This window comes from Bombus affinis, unplaced genomic scaffold (assembly GCF_024516045.1).
Source record: "Bombus affinis isolate iyBomAffi1 unplaced genomic scaffold, iyBomAffi1.2 ctg00000082.1, whole genome shotgun sequence".
NCBI classification, from domain to species: domain Eukaryota; kingdom Metazoa; phylum Arthropoda; class Insecta; order Hymenoptera; family Apidae; genus Bombus; species Bombus affinis.
Genome location: NW_026108830.1, coordinates 197,028 through 215,000, shown reverse-complemented (window position 1 = coordinate 215,000; position 17,973 = coordinate 197,028). Strand labels below are relative to the sequence as shown.

The window sequence follows — 17,973 nt, the reverse complement described above, 5'->3', positions numbered from 1 at the left end:
GGTAGCCAAATGCCTCGTCATCTAATTAGTGACGCGCATGAATGGATTAACGAGATTCCCTCTGTCCCTATCTACTAGTTTTCAAGATGGCGGCAAGTGGGACGGACGCGTGCACGTCGCTCCGCAGTCTATAAACGAAAAAACCGGGCAAATTAAAAAGTTCGGGCGTAAAAATTAATTTAAAGCAAAGTGGGAGTGCCGAGGAAAACGTGTAGTTAAAAAGAATCGTGGAGATCGCCGAATTCAGAGCGAAAAAAGCTAATGTAAATCGCCACGTGCGAAAAGTGAGGTTAGCTGACGCGACGGATAGGAAAAACCGAAAAATCAAAGATCTCGGGAGCGAAAAATAATTCAATAGGCAGAGTTAGTGCTTAAAATAAAGTGCATGCAAAAATATTAGTGGAGATTTCCGCAATAAGCGCGGAAAAAGCAAAGAAAGTGCCGCGTGTGCGAAGCGAGGTTAGGCCACGTGGCGGACAAAAACGCGTAAATCGAAGATCTCGGGCACGAAACTAAAATAATAGGTAGTGCGAGTGCTAAAAAACATAGTGCACACCGAAAGTTTAGTGAAAATTGCCGCAATAAGCGCGGAAAAACAAAAGAAAGTGCCGCGTGCGCGAAGTGAGGTTAGGCCACGTGGCGGACAAAAACGCGAAAATCGAAGATCTCGGGCACGAAAACTAAAATAATAGATAGTGCGAGTGCTAAAAACATAGTGCACACCGAAAGTTTAGTGGAAATTGCCGCAATAAGCGCGAGAAAAGCAAAACAAAGTGCCACGTGCGGGAGGATAGGTTAGCGGACGCGCGGCAGCCATCTTGGGTCGAGCGACCGAAGCGCCGCCGCCCGGGCATCTTGGGAACCAAGAGCACGCTGCTAGGCGGCAAATTCAAATTCAAATTCAAACCCAGGGGTTTTGAACTGTGAAGAGCACGCCGCCGGACTCAGCGCGGGAGTGCTCGCGGGAACAAAGCGCCAACTGAAAGTCCGCGAGGGGGATTCAATACGCCGCTGGACATAGCCACCGGGAAGCGAACAGCCGCAGCGGCAGCCGCAAGAAGCGGCAAGGAGCCGGTGATGCCGACGCTAGGGCACTCGTCGCCAGGCGCAGAGGCCAGAGTGGTCCTCCAACCCCTGAGGAAACAGATGGAAAAGAACGAGGCCACTCCAAGCCCGAGGATACCAGAGAAGACGATGAGAGCAAGCCTGGGGAGAAACAACCCCCCCAGAGATGAGGAGAGATTGGCCGGGGAGGATAAGCGGCAAGTGCCCGATATAAAGGCACAGGCCAGTGACATAGAGAGGAAGGTCACGGCGTTCTGCTTAGACTCGGCCAGGAAAATAAACAAGGAACACGCCGCAGTAATCCTACGGCACTTCAAAGAAATGAGGGGCATTGTTGACGAGCTACTGCTCCATAATAGCTACCTGACAGGCAGGCTAGAGCAGAGTGCCGGAGATGAGAAGAATAAGGAAACGGCGATAATGAACGCCGTCAACAAAGCAACCAGGCGGCTAGAAACAGCCGTCTTGAGAACGACGCAGCAGGAACAGAGGGAGCCGACATATGCCGAAAAAGTAAAGATAACGAGCAACAAGATCGAGCAGACGGCGGTCAAGCCGCCCAAAAATGTGGTCATAATTCGACCGGAAAGAGAAGGTGGCGAGATTCAAACGAGCGAAGAAGCACTTGACGCGGTGTTCACCCTAGTGAATCCCCGCAAGAGAGGAATCCAAGTTACGGCCGTCCGGAAAATAAAGGGAAACGGCCTAGCCGTTGAGACGACGAAGCCGGAGAGCCTAAAAGAGTTCACCGAGAACTCGAAACTAAAGGAGGCTGGACTAAAAGCTAGCACGCCGCAGCGGAGACCCCCCAGGATGATCATCTACGACGTCCCGAGGGACATTCCAGAGAAGGAGATCCTGGCCTGCATGAGGAAGCAGAACCAAGAAAGACTAAATGAGGACGACGTTGCAGCCATCAAGTTCTGCTTCAGGACCGGCAGAAAGGATCAAGAGGAGACGAACTGGGTCATCGAAGTGCCCCCCCAGGTAAGGGAGAAACTATTGAAAGGTAAGATCTTCCTCTCATGGAATGCCTGCAAAGTTAAAGATTACATAGCAATTAGTCGCTGCTACAAGTGTCAAGGATACGGACACGTGGCAAAATATTGCCGCGTTAACTACGAAATCTGCGCGCACTGTGCAGAAAGCGGGCACAGCACTAAAGAGTGCAAAGATAAGGATGGGCACGCCACCTGCGTAAACTGCAAGAGAGCAGGGAGGAAGGGCGACCACGCAGCTTCCAACGCGAAATGCCCAATGTATACGAAAGCCTTGGAAGCAATAATAGCAAGGACGCAATATGTATAAAGAGCAACGCAGGGACAGAAGAGGACTTGGGAGGAAAAGGGAAATAAGGATCCTGCAGCACAACATGCAGCGATCCAAAACAACTCCTTATGAGATCCGGACGCAAATGGACGCCGATGGGGATGACATAATATTAATGCAAGAACCATACAGCGTCGATGGGAAAATACCCGGATTCGGCACAGGAGTCGCGATCGCCTGCAGAGGGTCGAAGCACAACCCGCCAATGGCGGCCGTAGGGATAAAATCAGAGACCCTAACGCCCCTCGAGGTCGCCGAACTCTGCACAACACACTGTTCCTGCGTGCAGATAAGCGACGGGGAAACAGAGGTGTACGCGGCAAGCCTGTACTTTCCGCCGACAGGAAACATCGAGGTCGGCGTGCAACAGTTGGAGAAGGTACTACGGTGTCTCAGAGGCAAGAGGATCATCATCGGCCTGGATGCGAACGCAAAATCACCGCTGTGGTGCAGCAGGAGCACCGACGACAGAGGCGAGGCCCTAGAGGCAGTCATAGCGCAGTACGGTCTCCATGTCCTGAATCAACCAGGACAACCCCACACGTTTGAAACAACTCGAGGGCGATCAAACATAGACGTGACGATGGCGAGCCCAGAGGCAATACTCCTTGTAAAGGGCTGGAGGATACGCGAAGATGGTACCTCCAGTGACCACCGGATACTGGAGACGCTCCTCGACTTCGGGACGAGAAGCACCACACCGCAGCTTCAGGAAAGACGCTATAACACGCGAAAAGCCAACTGGGAGGTATTTCAGAGTGCCCTCACAGAGAAAATGGAGGCACTCAAAGAAACAACCCTCCAGCAGGCAGAGGACGTCGAAAGAATGGCCGGGCAACTCCAGGCAACCCTGATAGGTGCCTGCGACACCGCCATCCCAAAGAAGAAATGGTACTACAGGTCAGTACCCTGGTGGACGCCCGAACTCACCAGAGCAAAGAGAAACACCTACCAGGCGAGAAGAAGGTATCAGGGGGCCAGGGACCCCGCTACGAGGGAGCAGGAGAAGCTGTGGTACAGGTCAACACGAAAGGAGTATAAGAGGATGCTGGCAAGAGCAAAAATCCAGAGCTGGCAGGACTTCGTCACCAAAGAGGGTAACAGGGAACCTTGGGGCATCGCTTACAAAACAGTCGCAAGGAAACTCAGAGGAGAGGAAACAACATCGACGCTGAAGACGCCGCTCGGATATACCTCCAACTGGCGAACGACCGCGGCAGCGATGTTGTCCGCACTTCTACCCGACGACGAGGAAGACACCGAAACGGAGGAGCAGAAGGAAATAAGGAGGAACTCGACAAACCCCCCCAACGTAGAAGACACCCCTGAATTCAGCTTCGAGGAACTCAGTGACGCCGTGAAACGGCTGAGGAAGGGGAAGTGCCCAGGCCCCGACCTGATTGAGGTCGAAATAATCCAACGGGCCTGGGGAAGAATACACCAGGAGCTCCTAAGGCTCATGAACGGCTGCCTCGCCTGGGGAATATTCCCCAAACGGTGGAAGGTCGCAAATGTTATCACCATCCCCAAGGGACCGGATCGGGACAGAAGCAATCCGAAATCCTACAGGCCAATCTGTCTGCTCTCCATGATAGGCAAGCTGCTAGAAAGGCTAATGGCCACCAGGATGGCACCTATCTTCCACGACCACGCGCTCTCCTCCGACAGACAATATGGCTTTCGCCCCGGAAGATCGACGGTGGACGCGATCATCAAGCTCCGCGAGAAAATCGAGCAAATGAGCGAGAAGAGGTACGTCCTCGCAATAGCACTCGATATATCAGGAGCCTTCGACAACGTCTGGTGGCCGAACGTGCTGCACGAGCTCAAAAGAAGAGAATGCCCCGACAACCTGTACCGGTTAACAAGGAGCTACTTCTCCGAAAGAACCGTACAGATTGCTGGGAAAAACGAAGCAGTGAGCAAGCCCGTCACGAAAGGATGCCCGCAGGGATCGGTACTGGGACCAAGTTTCTGGAATCTCGTATTTGATGACCTGCTGGCTGAGCTAGCGGGAAACGCGACAGGGTGCGAACCCATCGCGTACGCGGACGACATCGTGATTCTAATTGCCGGCAACACGAGGAACGAGCTCCAGGAAAAGGGACAGGAGGTAGTTACCCGAGTCTCTACCTGGTGCACCAGGAAGAAGCTAACGTTATCGGCACAGAAAACGGAGATGCTGCTCGTCAAAGGTAAGCTGGACGCGGAGAGGCCACCGATTATTAAGATTAGCGGCAGGAATATAAGGATGGAGCAGGCAATCAAATACCTCGGAGTGCACCTCGAAGGAGGGCTAAAAGTCAACAAGCACGTGGAGGCAATAACAGGTAAGTGTCAAAAACTCTTCAACAGCCTCGCGAGGGTGGCCAAGGCGAAATGGGGACTCGGACACGCGGCCATGCGTACTCTGTACAGAGGGCTGTACGAGCCGATAACCACATACGCCGCAGCCGGCTGGAGCGACCTACTGAAAGGGAAAGCGAGGAGCAAGCTGATAAGGTCACAGAGGATGGCACTCCTCCGAGTGACCAAGGCCTATAGAACCACGTCAACCGAGGCACTGCAGGTTATCGCCGGAGTCATTCCTATTGACCTCCTAGTCGAAATCAGGGCAAGACTCCACAATAAGAAGAGGAGGCGCGACGAAGCGCCCGACGAGAAATCCATTGTCGGCGAGGCGTTAGATAAGTGGCAAGAGCGCTGGCAAACAACGCCAAAGGGCAGGACGACCTTCGACTACTTTGCTAGCATCAAGGACAGACTGGAGAACCGCTGGGTGAGACCCGACCACTACACGACACAGTTCATTAGCGGCCACGGGGATTTCAACGGTAAGCTCAAGTCATTCAACCTCAGCGAATTGGACACATGTGAATGCGGCGAAATAGAAACCGCCCATCACATCTTAGAAGACTGTCCAATCTTCGATGAAGAAAGGCAGGAATTCCGAAATGCACTGGGAGAACTCGATCTGCGCTGGCCGGAAGAAAAGCGGGAGTACGTAACAAAAGACGTATACCCCCACTTCTGTCAGTTTGCAAGGAAAGTACTCCAAGCGAAGGAGGAGAAGAGAAGGAAAGCCCTACGAGAAATGGGAGGCGCAACGCAGCCAGGGCGACTGCCAGGAAGAGGATCGACGCAACTGGAGGGGCAGGCAGGCCGGCCTCTAAGGCATAGTCCAAGACTGGCCCAGTGCGTGCCCGTACAACGACGGGAACAAGAGGAAGAAACCAACGAAGAGGGACTCTCCGAAGAAGAAGACGGCGACACCCAATAGTAGAGGAGCAGGAAGGAGACGAAGAAGAAGAAGATAAAACAGCGAAGAAGGGATACACGCACGAAAACACAGGACCCATGACAGGACAATACACAAAACACTGGGAACAGGAAGAGAACTAAGGATAAGAGGACAAGAAAACCAACACGAGCCGGAGATAAGACCTGCGACCGTCAGTGCAGGCGACGCTCACGCAAATGAGTGCCGTGACGGTGCAGGGACAATCGGCTGCAAAGCCAACCTGCTGGGACCGAGCTATATGCTGGCAGCTCCGCCTCCCCGTGGCCCCCGCTGGTAACGGTGCTGCGCGATGCGCGCATCGCGCGGCGCCGGCTAAGCGAGCTGCCGCCCGAAAGGGTAGGTTCAACTTGCCCACTGACCCGAAAGGAGAGGGCAGGGTTTTTCCAAGTCGCGCGCCGACCACCTATGCGCGCCGTTCCCCGGGCATTGGACGTCAGAAAGTAGGATATAAATAACATCTAGCGAAGCCAGTATGAGTGCTATACTCCGGGAATGGCGTGGCCGGCCCAACGGTCGAGCCCCTAATCGCTCAATACTACTTGTCCCTATCTACTAGTTTCCAAGATGGCGGCAAGTGGGACGGACGCGTGCACGTCGCTCCGCAGTCTATAAACGAAAAAACCGGGCAAATTAAAAAGTTCGGGCGTAAAAATTAATTTAAAGCAAAGTGGGAGTGCCGAGGAAAACGTGTAGTTAAAAAGAATCGTGGAGATCGCCGAATTCAGAGCGAAAAAAGCTAATGTAAATCGCCACGTGCGAAAAGTGAGGTTAGCTGACGCGACGGATAGGAAAAACCGAAAAATCAAAGATCTCGGGAGCGAAAAATAATTTAATAGGCAGAGTTAGTGCTTAAAATAAAGTGCATGCAAAAATATTAGTGGAGATTTCCGCAATAAGCGCGGAAAAAGCAAAGAAAGTGCCGCGTGTGCGAAGCGAGGTTAGGCCACGTGGCGGACAAAAACGCGTAAATCGAAGATCTCGGGCACGAAACTAAAATAATAGGTAGTGCGAGTGCTAAAAAACATAGTGCACACCGAAAGTTTAGTGAAAATTGCCGCAATAAGCGCGGAAAAACAAAAGAAAGTGCCGCGTGCGCGAAGTGAGGTTAGGCCACGTGGCGGACAAAAACGCGAAAATCGAAGATCTCGGGCACGAAAACTAAAATAATAGATAGTGCGAGTGCTAAAAACATAGTGCACACCGAAAGTTTAGTGGAAATTGCCGCAATAAGCGCGAGAAAAGCAAAACAAAGTGCCACGTGCGGGAGGATAGGTTAGCGGACGCGCGGCAGCCATCTTGGGTCGAGCGACCGAAGCGCCGCCGCCCGGGCATCTTGGGAACCAAGAGCACGCTGCTAGGCGGCAAATTCAAATTCAAATTCAAACCCAGGGGTTTTGAACTGTGAAGAGCACGCCGCCCGGACTCAGCGCGGGAGTGCTCGCGGGAACAAAGCGCCAACTGAAAGTCCGCGAGGGGGATTCAATACGCCGCTGGACATAGCCACCGGGAAGCGAACAGCCGCAGCGGCAGCCGCAAGAAGCGGCAAGGAGCCGGTGATGCCGACGCTAGGGCACTCGTCGCCAGGCGCAGAGGCCAGAGTGGTCCTCCAACCCCTGAGGAAACAGATGGAAAAGAACGAGGCCACTCCAAGCCCGAGGATACCAGAGAAGACGATGAGAGCAGGCCTGGGGAGAAACAACCCCCCCAGAGATGAGGAGAGATTGGCCGGGGAGGATAAGCGGCAAGTGCCCGATATAAAGGCACAGGCCAGTGACATAGAGAGGAAGGTCACGGCGTTCTGCTTAGACTCGGCCAGGAAAATAAACAAGGAACACGCCGCAGTAATCCTACGGCACTTCAAAGAAATGAGGGGCATTGTTGACGAGCTACTGCTCCATAATAGCTACCTGACAGGCAGGCTAGAGCAGAGTGCCGGAGATGAGAAGAACAAGGAAACGGCGATAATGAACGCCGTCAACAAAGCAACCAGGCGGCTAGAAACAGCCGTCTTGAGAACGACGCAGCAGGAACAGAGGGAGCCGACATACGCCGAAAAAGTAAAGATAACGAGCAACAAGGTCGAGCAGACGGCGGTCAAGCCGCCCAAAAATGTGGTCATAATTCGACCGGAAAGAGAAGGTGGCGAGATTCAAACGAGCGAAGAAGCACTTGACGCGGTGTTCACCCTAGTGAATCCCCGCAAGAGAGGAATCCAAGTTACGGCCGTCCGGAAAATAAAGGGAAACGGCCTAGCCGTTGAGACGACGAAGCCGGAGAGCCTAAAAGAGTTCACCGAGAACTCGAAACTAAAGGAGGCTGGACTAAAAGCTAGCACGCCGCAGCGGAGACCCCCCAGGATGATCATCTACGACGTCCCGAGGGACATTCCAGAGAAGGAGATCCTGGCCTGCATGAGGAAGCAGAACCAAGAAAGACTAAATGAGGACGACGTTGCAGCCATCAAGTTCTGCTTCAGGACCGGCAGAAAGGATCAAGAGGAGACGAACTGGGTCATCGAAGTGCCCCCCCAGGTAAGGGAGAAACTATTGAAAGGTAAGATCTTCCTCTCATGGAATGCCTGCAAAGTTAAAGATTACATAGCAATTAGTCGCTGCTACAAGTGTCAAGGATACGGACACGTGGCAAAATATTGCCGCGTTAACTACGAAATCTGCGCGCACTGTGCAGAAAGTGGGCACAGCACTAAAGAGTGCAAAGATAAGGATGGGCACGCCACCTGCGTAAACTGCAAGAGAGCAGGGAGGAAGGGAGACCACGCAGCTTCCAACGCGAAATGCCCAATGTATACGAAAGCCTTGGAAGCAATAATAGCAAGGACGCAATATGTATAAAGAGCAACGCAGGGACAGAAGAGGACTTGGGAGGAAAAGGGAAATAAGGATCCTGCAGCACAACATGCAGCGATCCAAAACAACTCCTTATGAGATCCGGACGCAAATGGACGCCGATGGGGATGACATAATATTAATGCAAGAACCATACAGCGTCGATGGGAAAATACCCGGATTCGGCACAGGAGTCGCGATCGCCTGCAGAGGGTCGAAGCACAACCCGCCAATGGCGGCCGTAGGGATAAAATCAGAGACCCTAACGCCCCTCGAGGTCGCCGAACTCTGCACAACACACTGTTCCTGCGTGCAGATAAGCGACGGGGAAACAGAGGTGTACGTGGCAAGCCTGTACTTTCCGCCGACAGGAAACATCGAGGTCGGCGTGCAACAGTTGGAGAAGGTACTACGGTGTCTCAGAGGCAAGAGGATCATCATCGGCCTGGATGCGAACGCAAAATCACCGCTGTGGTGCAGCAGGAGCACCGACGACAGAGGCGAGGCCCTAGAGGCAGTCATAGCGCAGTACGGTCTCCATGTCCTGAATCAACCAGGACAACCCCACACGTTTGAAACAACTCGAGGGCGATCAAACATAGACGTGACGATGGCGAGCCCAGAGGCAATACTCCTCGTAAAGGGCTGGAGGATACGCGAAGATGGTACCTCCAGTGACCACCGGATACTGGAGACGCTCCTCGACTTCGGGACGAGAAGCACCACACCGCAGCTTCAGGAAAGACGCTATAACACGCGAAAAGCCAACTGGGAGGTATTTCAGAGTGTCCTCACAGAGAAAATGGAGGCACTCAAAGAAACAACCCTCCAGCAGGCAGAGGACGTCGAAAGAATGGCCGGGCAACTCCAGGCAACCCTGATAGGTGCCTGCGACACCGCCATCCCAAAGAAGAAATGGTACTACAGGTCAGTACCCTGGTGGACGCCCGAGCTCACCAGAGCAAAGAGAAACACCTACCAGGCGAGAAGAAGGTATCAGGGGGCCAGGGACCCCGCAACGAGGGAGCAGGAGAAGCTGCGGTATAGGTCAACACGAAAGGAGTATAAGAGGATGCTGGCAAGAGCAAAAATCCAGAGCTGGCAGGACTTCGTCACCAAAGAGGGTAACAGGGAACCTTGGGGCATCGCTTACAAAACAGTCGCAAGGAAACTCAGAGGAGAGGAAACAACATCGACGCTGAAGACGCCGCTCGGATATACCTCCAACTGGCGAACGACCGCGGCAGCGATGTTGTCCGCACTTCTACCCGACGACGAGGAAGACACCGAAACGGAGGAGCAGAAGGAGATAAGGCGGAACTCGACAAACCCCCCCAACGTAGAAGACACCCCTGAATTCAGCTTCGAGGAACTCAGTGACGCCGTGAAACGGCTGAGGAAGGGGAAGTGCCCAGGCCCCGACCTGATTGAGGTCGAAATAATCCAACGGGCCTGGGGAAGAATACACCAGGAGCTCCTAAGGCTCATGAACGGCTGCCTCGCCTGGGGAATATTCCCCAAACGGTGGAAGGTCGCAAATGTTATCACCATCCCCAAGGGACCGGATCGGGACAGAAGCAATCCGAAATCCTACAGGCCAATCTGTCTGCTCTCCATGATAGGCAAGCTGCTAGAAAGGCTAATGGCCACCAGGATGGCACCTATCTTCCACGACCACGCGCTCTCCTCCGACAGACAATATGGCTTTCGCCCCGGAAGATCGACGGTGGACGCGATCATCAAGCTCCGCGAGAAAATCGAGCAAATGAGCGAGAAGAGGTACGTCCTCGCAATAGCACTCGATATATCAGGAGCCTTCGACAACGTCTGGTGGCCGAACGTGCTGCACGAGCTCAAAAGAAGAGAATGCCCCGACAACCTGTACCGGTTAACAAGGAGCTACTTCTCCGAAAGAACCGTACAGATTGCTGGGAAAAACGAAGCAGTGAGCAAGCCCGTCACGAAAGGATGCCCGCAGGGATCGGTACTGGGACCAAGTTTCTGGAATCTCGTATTTGATGACCTGCTGGCTGAGCTAGCGGAAAACGCGACTGGGTGCGAACCCATCGCGTACGCGGACGACATCGTGATTCTAATTGCCGGCAACACGAGGAACGAGCTCCAGGAAAAAGGACAGGAGGTAGTTACCCGAGTCTCTACCTGGTGCACCAGGAAGAAGCTAACGTTATCGGCACAGAAAACGGAGATGCTGCTCGTCAAAGGTAAGCTGGACGCGGAGAGGCCACCGATTATTAAGATTAGCGGCAGGAATATAAGGATGGAGCAGGCAATCAAATACCTTGGAGTGCACCTCGAAGGAGGGCTAAAAGTCAACAAGCACGTGGAGGCAATAACAGGTAAGTGTCAAAAACTCTTCAACAGCCTCGCGAGGGTGGCCAAGGCGAAATGGGGACTCGGACACGCGGCCATGCGTACTCTGTACAGAGGGCTGTACGAGCCGATAACCACATACGCCGCAGCCGGCTGGAGCGACCTACTGAAAGGGAAAGCGAGGAGCAAGCTGATAAGGTCACAGAGGATGGCACTCCTCCGAGTGACCAAGGCCTATAGAACCACGTCAACCGAGGCACTGCAGGTTATCGCCGGAGTCATTCCTATTGACCTCCTAGTCGAAATCAGGGCAAGACTCCACAATAAGAAGAGGAGGCGCGACGAAGCGCCCGACGAGAAATCCATTGTCGGCGAGGCGTTAGATAAGTGGCAAGAGCGCTGGCAAACAACGCCAAAGGGCAGGACGACCTTCGACTACTTTGCTAGCATCAAGGACAGACTGGAGAACCGCTGGGTGAGACCCGACCACTACACGACACAGTTCATTAGCGGCCACGGGGATTTCAACGGTAAGCTCAAGTCATTCAACCTCAGCGAATTGGACACATGTGAATGCGGCGAAATAGAAACCGCCCATCACATCTTAGAAGACTGTCCAATCTTCGATGAAGAAAGGCAGGAATTCCGAAATGCACTGGGAGAACTCGATCTGCGCTGGCCGGAAGAAAAGCGGGAGTACGTAACAAAAGACGTATACCCCCACTTCTGTCAGTTTGCAAGGAAAGTACTCCAACCGAAGGAGGAGAAGAGAAGGAACGCCCTAGAAATGGGAGGCGCAACGCAGCCAGGGCGACTGCCAGGAAGAGGATCGACGCAACTGGAGGGGCAGGCAGGCCGGCCTCTAAGGCATAGTCCAAGACTGGCCCAGTGCGTGCCCGTACAACGACGGGAACAAGAGGAAGAAACCAACGAAGAGGGACTCTCCGAAGAAGAAGACGGCGACACCCAATAGTAGAGGAGCAGGAAGGAGACGAAGAAGAAGAAGATAAAACAGCGAAGAAGGGATACACGCACGAAAACACAGGACCCATGACAGGACAATACACAAAACACTGGGAACAGGAAGAGAACTAAGGATAAGAGGACAAGAAAACCAACACGAGCCGGAGATAAGACCTGCGACCGTCAGCGCAGGCGACGCTCATGCAAATGAGTGCCGTGACGGTGCAGGGACAATCGGCTGCAAAGCCAACCTGCTGGGACCGAGCTATATGCTGGCAGCTCCGCCTCCCCGTGGCCCCCGCTGGTAACGGTGCTGCGCGATGCGCGCATCGCGCGGCGCCGGCTAAGCGAGCTGCCGCCCGAAAGGGTAGGTTCAACTTGCCCACTGACCCGAAAGGAGTTGGCAGGGTTTTTCCAAGTCGCGCGCCGACCACCTATGCGCGCCGTTCCCCGGGCATTGGACGTCAGAAAGTAGGATATAAATAACATCTAGCGAAGCCAGTATGAGTGCTATACTCCGGGAATGGCGTGGCCGGCCCAACGGTCGAGCCCCTAATCGCTCAATACTACTTGTCCCTATCTACTTCCCGCAGGGAGGGCTCGCTTTGCGAGCCTATGGGGGCTGGCAAACCCACGTTCCCGCAGCCAGGGGGACCGTCGGGACAAGCGTCCCGTTACGTGAGTCCCTATGTACACCGCAAGGAAGGTTGCCGGCGGAGAGAGGCAGCCTCACTCTCTCCAAGGGGCCTTGGGTAGTAGCGCACCCACGATCCTGATGCCAAGGGTGGGACCGTCGGGGAAAGTTCAGGGTTTGTAGGCGCCCTGTAAGCCCCGCTTACGTGAGTCCCATCTGGGTCTGCCGAGCTCGGTTAGCAGGACGCCGGGCCGGTAGTGACGTGGCAGTACATCCACACGATAGTCCCACCAGCGACTTAGGCTGTTACCACGGGCGGGTCGAGTTATAGCCCGGAGGGAGTAGCGACCCCTCTGCTCGGCCAAAAATGGGTATGGACTCGTGGTGGCAGTGGTTGATGGCCAAGATGCTGGCAAGAGGGCCGAGTTAAGGTGTTCGTCCTACACCGAATGGTCTACGGCGTGTGAGCAGCGTCCCAACTGCTCCGGTACCGTCCCGGTAGACGGTAGGGCTTAGAAAGGGCCCCGTTCGACCTGAGACGAGCGACAGCCCCTGCAGGCCTAGCTAATCCAGGAAGCAGGGCACTGTGTGCCTTGCGCGATGGTTGGGCGTTTACCCAACCCCAATTGGTCCAGGGGACCCGGGTTACTGTATGGACAAAAAGTCTGGGAAAGTACCCGTTACCAAAGATTGCATATATGTATGTATGTATGTATGTATGTCCCTATCTACTTCCCGCAGGGAGGGCTCGCTTTGCGAGCCTATGGGGGCTGGCAAACCCACGTTCCCGCAGCCAGGGGGACCGTCGGGACAAGCGTCCCGTTACGTGAGTCCCTATGTACACCGCAAGGAAGGTTGCCGGCGGAGAGAGGCAGCCTCACTCTCTCCAAGGGGCCTTGGGTAGTAGCGCACCCACGATCCTGATGCCAAGGGTGGGACCGTCGGGGAAAGTTCAGGGTTTGTAGGCGCCCTGTAAGCCCCGCTTACGTGAGTCCCATCTGGGTCTGCCGAGCTCGGTTAGCAGGACGCCGGGCCGGTAGTGACGTGGCCGTACATCCACACGATAGTCCCACCAGCGACTTAGGCTGGTACCACGGGCGGGTCGAGTTATAGCCCGGAGGGAGTAGCGACCCCTCTGCTCGGCCAAAAATGGGTATGGACTCGTGGTGGCAGTGGTTGATGGCCAAGATGCTGGCAAGAGGGCCGAGTTAAGGTGTTCGTCCTACACCGAATGGTCTACGGCGTGTGAGCAGCGTCCCAACTGCTCCGGTACCGTCCCGGTAGACGGTAGGGCTTAGAAAGGGCCCCGTTCGACCTGAGACGAGCGACAGCCCCTGCAGGCCTAGCTAATCCAGGAAGCAGGGCACTGTGTGCCTTGCGCGATGGTTGGGCGTTTACCCAACCCCAATTGGTCCAGGGGACCCGGGTTACTGTATGGACAAAAAGTCTGGGAAAGTACCCGTTACCAAAAATTGCATATATGTATGTATGTCCCTATCTACTTCCCGCAGGGAGGGCTCGCTTTGCGAGCCTATGGGGGCTGGCAAACCCACGTTCCCGCAGCCAGGGGGACCGTCGGGACAAGCGTCCCGTTACGTGAGTCCCTATGTACACCGCAAGGAAGGTTGCCGGCGGAGAGAGGCAGCCTCACTCTCTCCAAGGGGCCTTGGGTAGTAGCGCACCCACGATCCTGATGCCAAGGGTGGGACCGTCGGGGAAAGTTCAGGGTTTGTAGGCGCCCTGTAAGCCCCGCTTACGTGAGTCCCATCTGGGTCTGCCGAGCTCGGTTAGCAGGACGCCGGGCCGGTAGTGACGTGGCCGTACATCCACACGATAGTCCCACCAGCGACTTAGGCTGGTACCACGGGCGGGTCGAGTTATAGCCCGGAGGGAGTAGCGACCCCTCTGCTCGGCCAAAAATGGGTATGGACTCGTGGTGGCAGTGGTTGATGGCCAAGATGCTGGCAAGAGGGCCGAGTTAAGGTGTTCGTCCTACACCGAATGGTCTACGGCGTGTGAGCAGCGTCCCAACTGCTCCGGTACCGTCCCGGTAGACGGTAGGGCTTAGAAAGGGCCCCGTTCGACCTGAGACGAGCGACAGCCCCTGCAGGCCTAGCTAATCCAGGAAGCAGGGCACTGTGTGCCTTGCGCGATGGTTGGGCGTTTACCCAACCCCAATTGGTCCAGGGGACCCGGGTTACTGTATGGACAAAAAGTCTGGGAAAGTACCCGTTACCAAAAATTGCATATATGTATGTCCCTATCTACTAAGATGGCGGCAAGTGGGACGGACGCGTGCACGTCGCTCCGCAGTCTATAAACGAAAAAACCGGGCAAATTAAAAAGTTCGGGCGTAAAAATTAATTTAAAGCAAAGTGGGAGTGCCGAGGAAAACGTGTAGTTAAAAAGAATCGTGGAGATCGCCGAATTCAGAGCGAAAAAAGCTAATGTAAATCGCCACGTGCGAAAAGTGAGGTTAGCTGACGCGACGGATAGGAAAAACCGAAAAATCAAAGATCTCGGGAGCGAAAAATAATTCAATAGGCAGAGTTAGTGCTTAAAATAAAGTGCATGCAAAAATATTAGTGGAGATTTCCGCAATAAGCGCGGAAAAAGCAAAGAAAGTGCCGCGTGTGCGAAGCGAGGTTAGGCCACGTGGCGGACAAAAACGCGTAAATCGAAGATCTCGGGCACGAAACTAAAATAATAGGTAGTGCGAGTGCTAAAAAACATAGTGCACACCGAAAGTTTAGTGAAATTGCCGCAATAAGCGCGGAAAAACAAAAGAAAGTGCCGCGTGCGCGAAGTGAGGTTAGGCCACGTGGCGGACAAAAACGCGAAAATCGAAGATCTCGGGCACGAAAACTAAAATAATAGATAGTGCGAGTGCTAAAAACATAGTGCACACCGAAAGTTTAGTGGAAATTGCCGCAATAAGCGCGAGAAAAGCAAAACAAAGTGCCACGTGCGGGAGGATAGGTTAGCGGACGCGCGGCAGCCATCTTGGGTCGAGCGACCGAAGCGCCGCCGCCCGGGCATCTTGGGAACCAAGAGCACGCTGCTAGGCGGCAAATTCAAATTCAAATTCAAACCCAGGGGTTTTGAACTGTGAAGAGCACGCCGCCGGACTCAGCGCGGGAGTGCTCGCGGGAACAAAGCGCCAACTGAAAGTCCGCGAGGGGGATTCAATACGCCGCTGGACATAGCCACCGGGAAGCGAACAGCCGCAGCGGCAGCCGCAAGAAGCGGCAAGGAGCCGGTGATGCCGACGCTAGGGCACTCGTCGCCAGGCGCAGAGGCCAGAGTGGTCCTCCAACCCCTGAGGAAACAGATGGAAAAGAACGAGGCCACTCCAAGCCCGAGGATACCAGAGAAGACGATGAGAGCAAGCCTGGGGAGAAACAACCCCCCCAGAGATGAGGAGAGATTGGCCGGGGAGGATAAGCGGCAAGTGCCCGATATAAAGGCACAGGCCAGTGACATAGAGAGGAAGGTCACGGCGTTCTGCTTAGACTCGGCCAGGAAAATAAACAAGGAACACGCCGCAGTAATCCTACGGCACTTCAAAGAAATGAGGGGCATTGTTGACGAGCTACTGCTCCATAATAGCTACCTGACAGGCAGGCTAGAGCAGAGTGCCGGAGATGAGAAGAATAAGGAAACGGCGATAATGAACGCCGTCAACAAAGCAACCAGGCGGCTAGAAACAGCCGTCTTGAGAACGACGCAGCAGGAACAGAGGGAGCCGACATATGCCGAAAAAGTAAAGATAACGAGCAACAAGGTCGAGCAGACGGCGGTCAAGCCGCCCAAAAATGTGGTCATAATTCGACCGGAAAGAGAAGGTGGCGAGATTCAAACGAGCGAAGAAGCACTTGACGCGGTGTTCACCCTAGTGAATCCCCGCAAGAGAGGAATCCAAGTTACGGCCGTCCGGAAAATAAAGGGAAACGGCCTAGCCGTTGAGACGACGAAGCCGGAGAGCCTAAAAGAGTTCACCGAGAACTCGAAACTAAAGGAGGCTGGACTAAAAGCTAGCACGCCGCAGCGGAGACCCCCCAGGATGATCATCTACGACGTCCCGAGGGACATTCCAGAGAAGGAGATCCTGGCCTGCATGAGGAAGCAGAACCAAGAAAGACTAAATGAGGACGACGTTGCAGCCATCAAGTTCTGCTTCAGGACCGGCAGAAAGGATCAAGAGGAGACGAACTGGGTCATCGAAGTGCCCCCCCAGGTAAGGGAGAAACTATTGAAAGGTAAGATCTTCCTCTCATGGAATGCCTGCAAAGTTAAAGATTACATAGCAATTAGTCGCTGCTACAAGTGTCAAGGATACGGACACGTGGCAAAATATTGCCGCGTTAACTACGAAATCTGCGCGCACTGTGCAGAAAGTGGGCACAGCACTAAAGAGTGCAAAGATAAGGATGGGCACGCCACCTGCGTAAACTGCAAGAGAGCAGGGAGGAAGGGCGACCACGCAGCTTCCAACGCGAAATGCCCAATGTATACGAAAGCCTTGGAAGCAATAATAGCAAGGACGCAATATGTATAAAGAGCAACGCAGGGACAGAAGAGGACTTGGGAGGAAAAGGGAAATAAGGATCCTGCAGCACAACATGCAGCGATCCAAAACAACTCCTTATGAGATCCGGACGCAAATGGACGCCGATGGGGATGACATAATATTAATGCAAGAACCATACAGCGTCGATGGGAAAATACCCGGATTCGGCACAGGAGTCGCGATCGCCTGCAGAGGGTCGAAGCACAACCCGCCAATGGCGGCCGTAGGGATAAAATCAGAGACCCTAACGCCCCTCGAGGTCGCCGAACTCTGCACAACACACTGTTCCTGCGTGCAGATAAGCGACGGGGAAACAGAGGTGTACGCGGCAAGCCTGTACTTTCCGCCGACAGGAAACATCGAGGTCGGCGTGCAACAGTTGGAGAAGGTACTACGGTGTCTCAGAGGCAAGAGGATCATCATCGGCCTGGATGCGAACGCAAAATCACCGCTGTGGTGCAGCAGGAGCACCGACGACAGAGGCGAGGCCCTAGAGGCAGTCATAGCGCAGTACGGTCTCCATGTCCTGAATCAACCAGGACAACCCCACACGTTTGAAACAACTCGAGGGCGATCAAACATAGACGTGACGATGGCGAGCCCAGAGGCAATACTCCTTGTAAAGGGCTGGAGGATACGCGAAGATGGTACCTCCAGTGACCACCGGATACTGGAGACGCTCCTCGACTTCGGGACGAGAAGCACCACACCGCAGCTTCAGGAAAGACGCTATAACACGCGAAAAGCCAACTGGGAGGTATTTCAGAGTGCCCTCACAGAGAAAATGGAGGCACTCAAAGAAACAACCCTCCAGCAGGCAGAGGACGTCGAAAGAATGGCCGGGCAACTCCAGGCAACCCTGATAGGTGCCTGCGACACCGCCATCCCAAAGAAGAAATGGTACTACAGGTCAGTACCCTGGTGGACGCCCGAA

General features: G+C 54.2%; 1 pseudogene; it reads left to right on the top strand.

Moving 5' to 3' along the window:
- Positions 1 to 117, top strand: part of LOC126927299 (large subunit ribosomal RNA) — a 2,928-nt pseudogene extending 2,811 nt beyond the window's left edge.
- Positions 118 to 17,973: the final 17,856 nt, after the last annotated feature.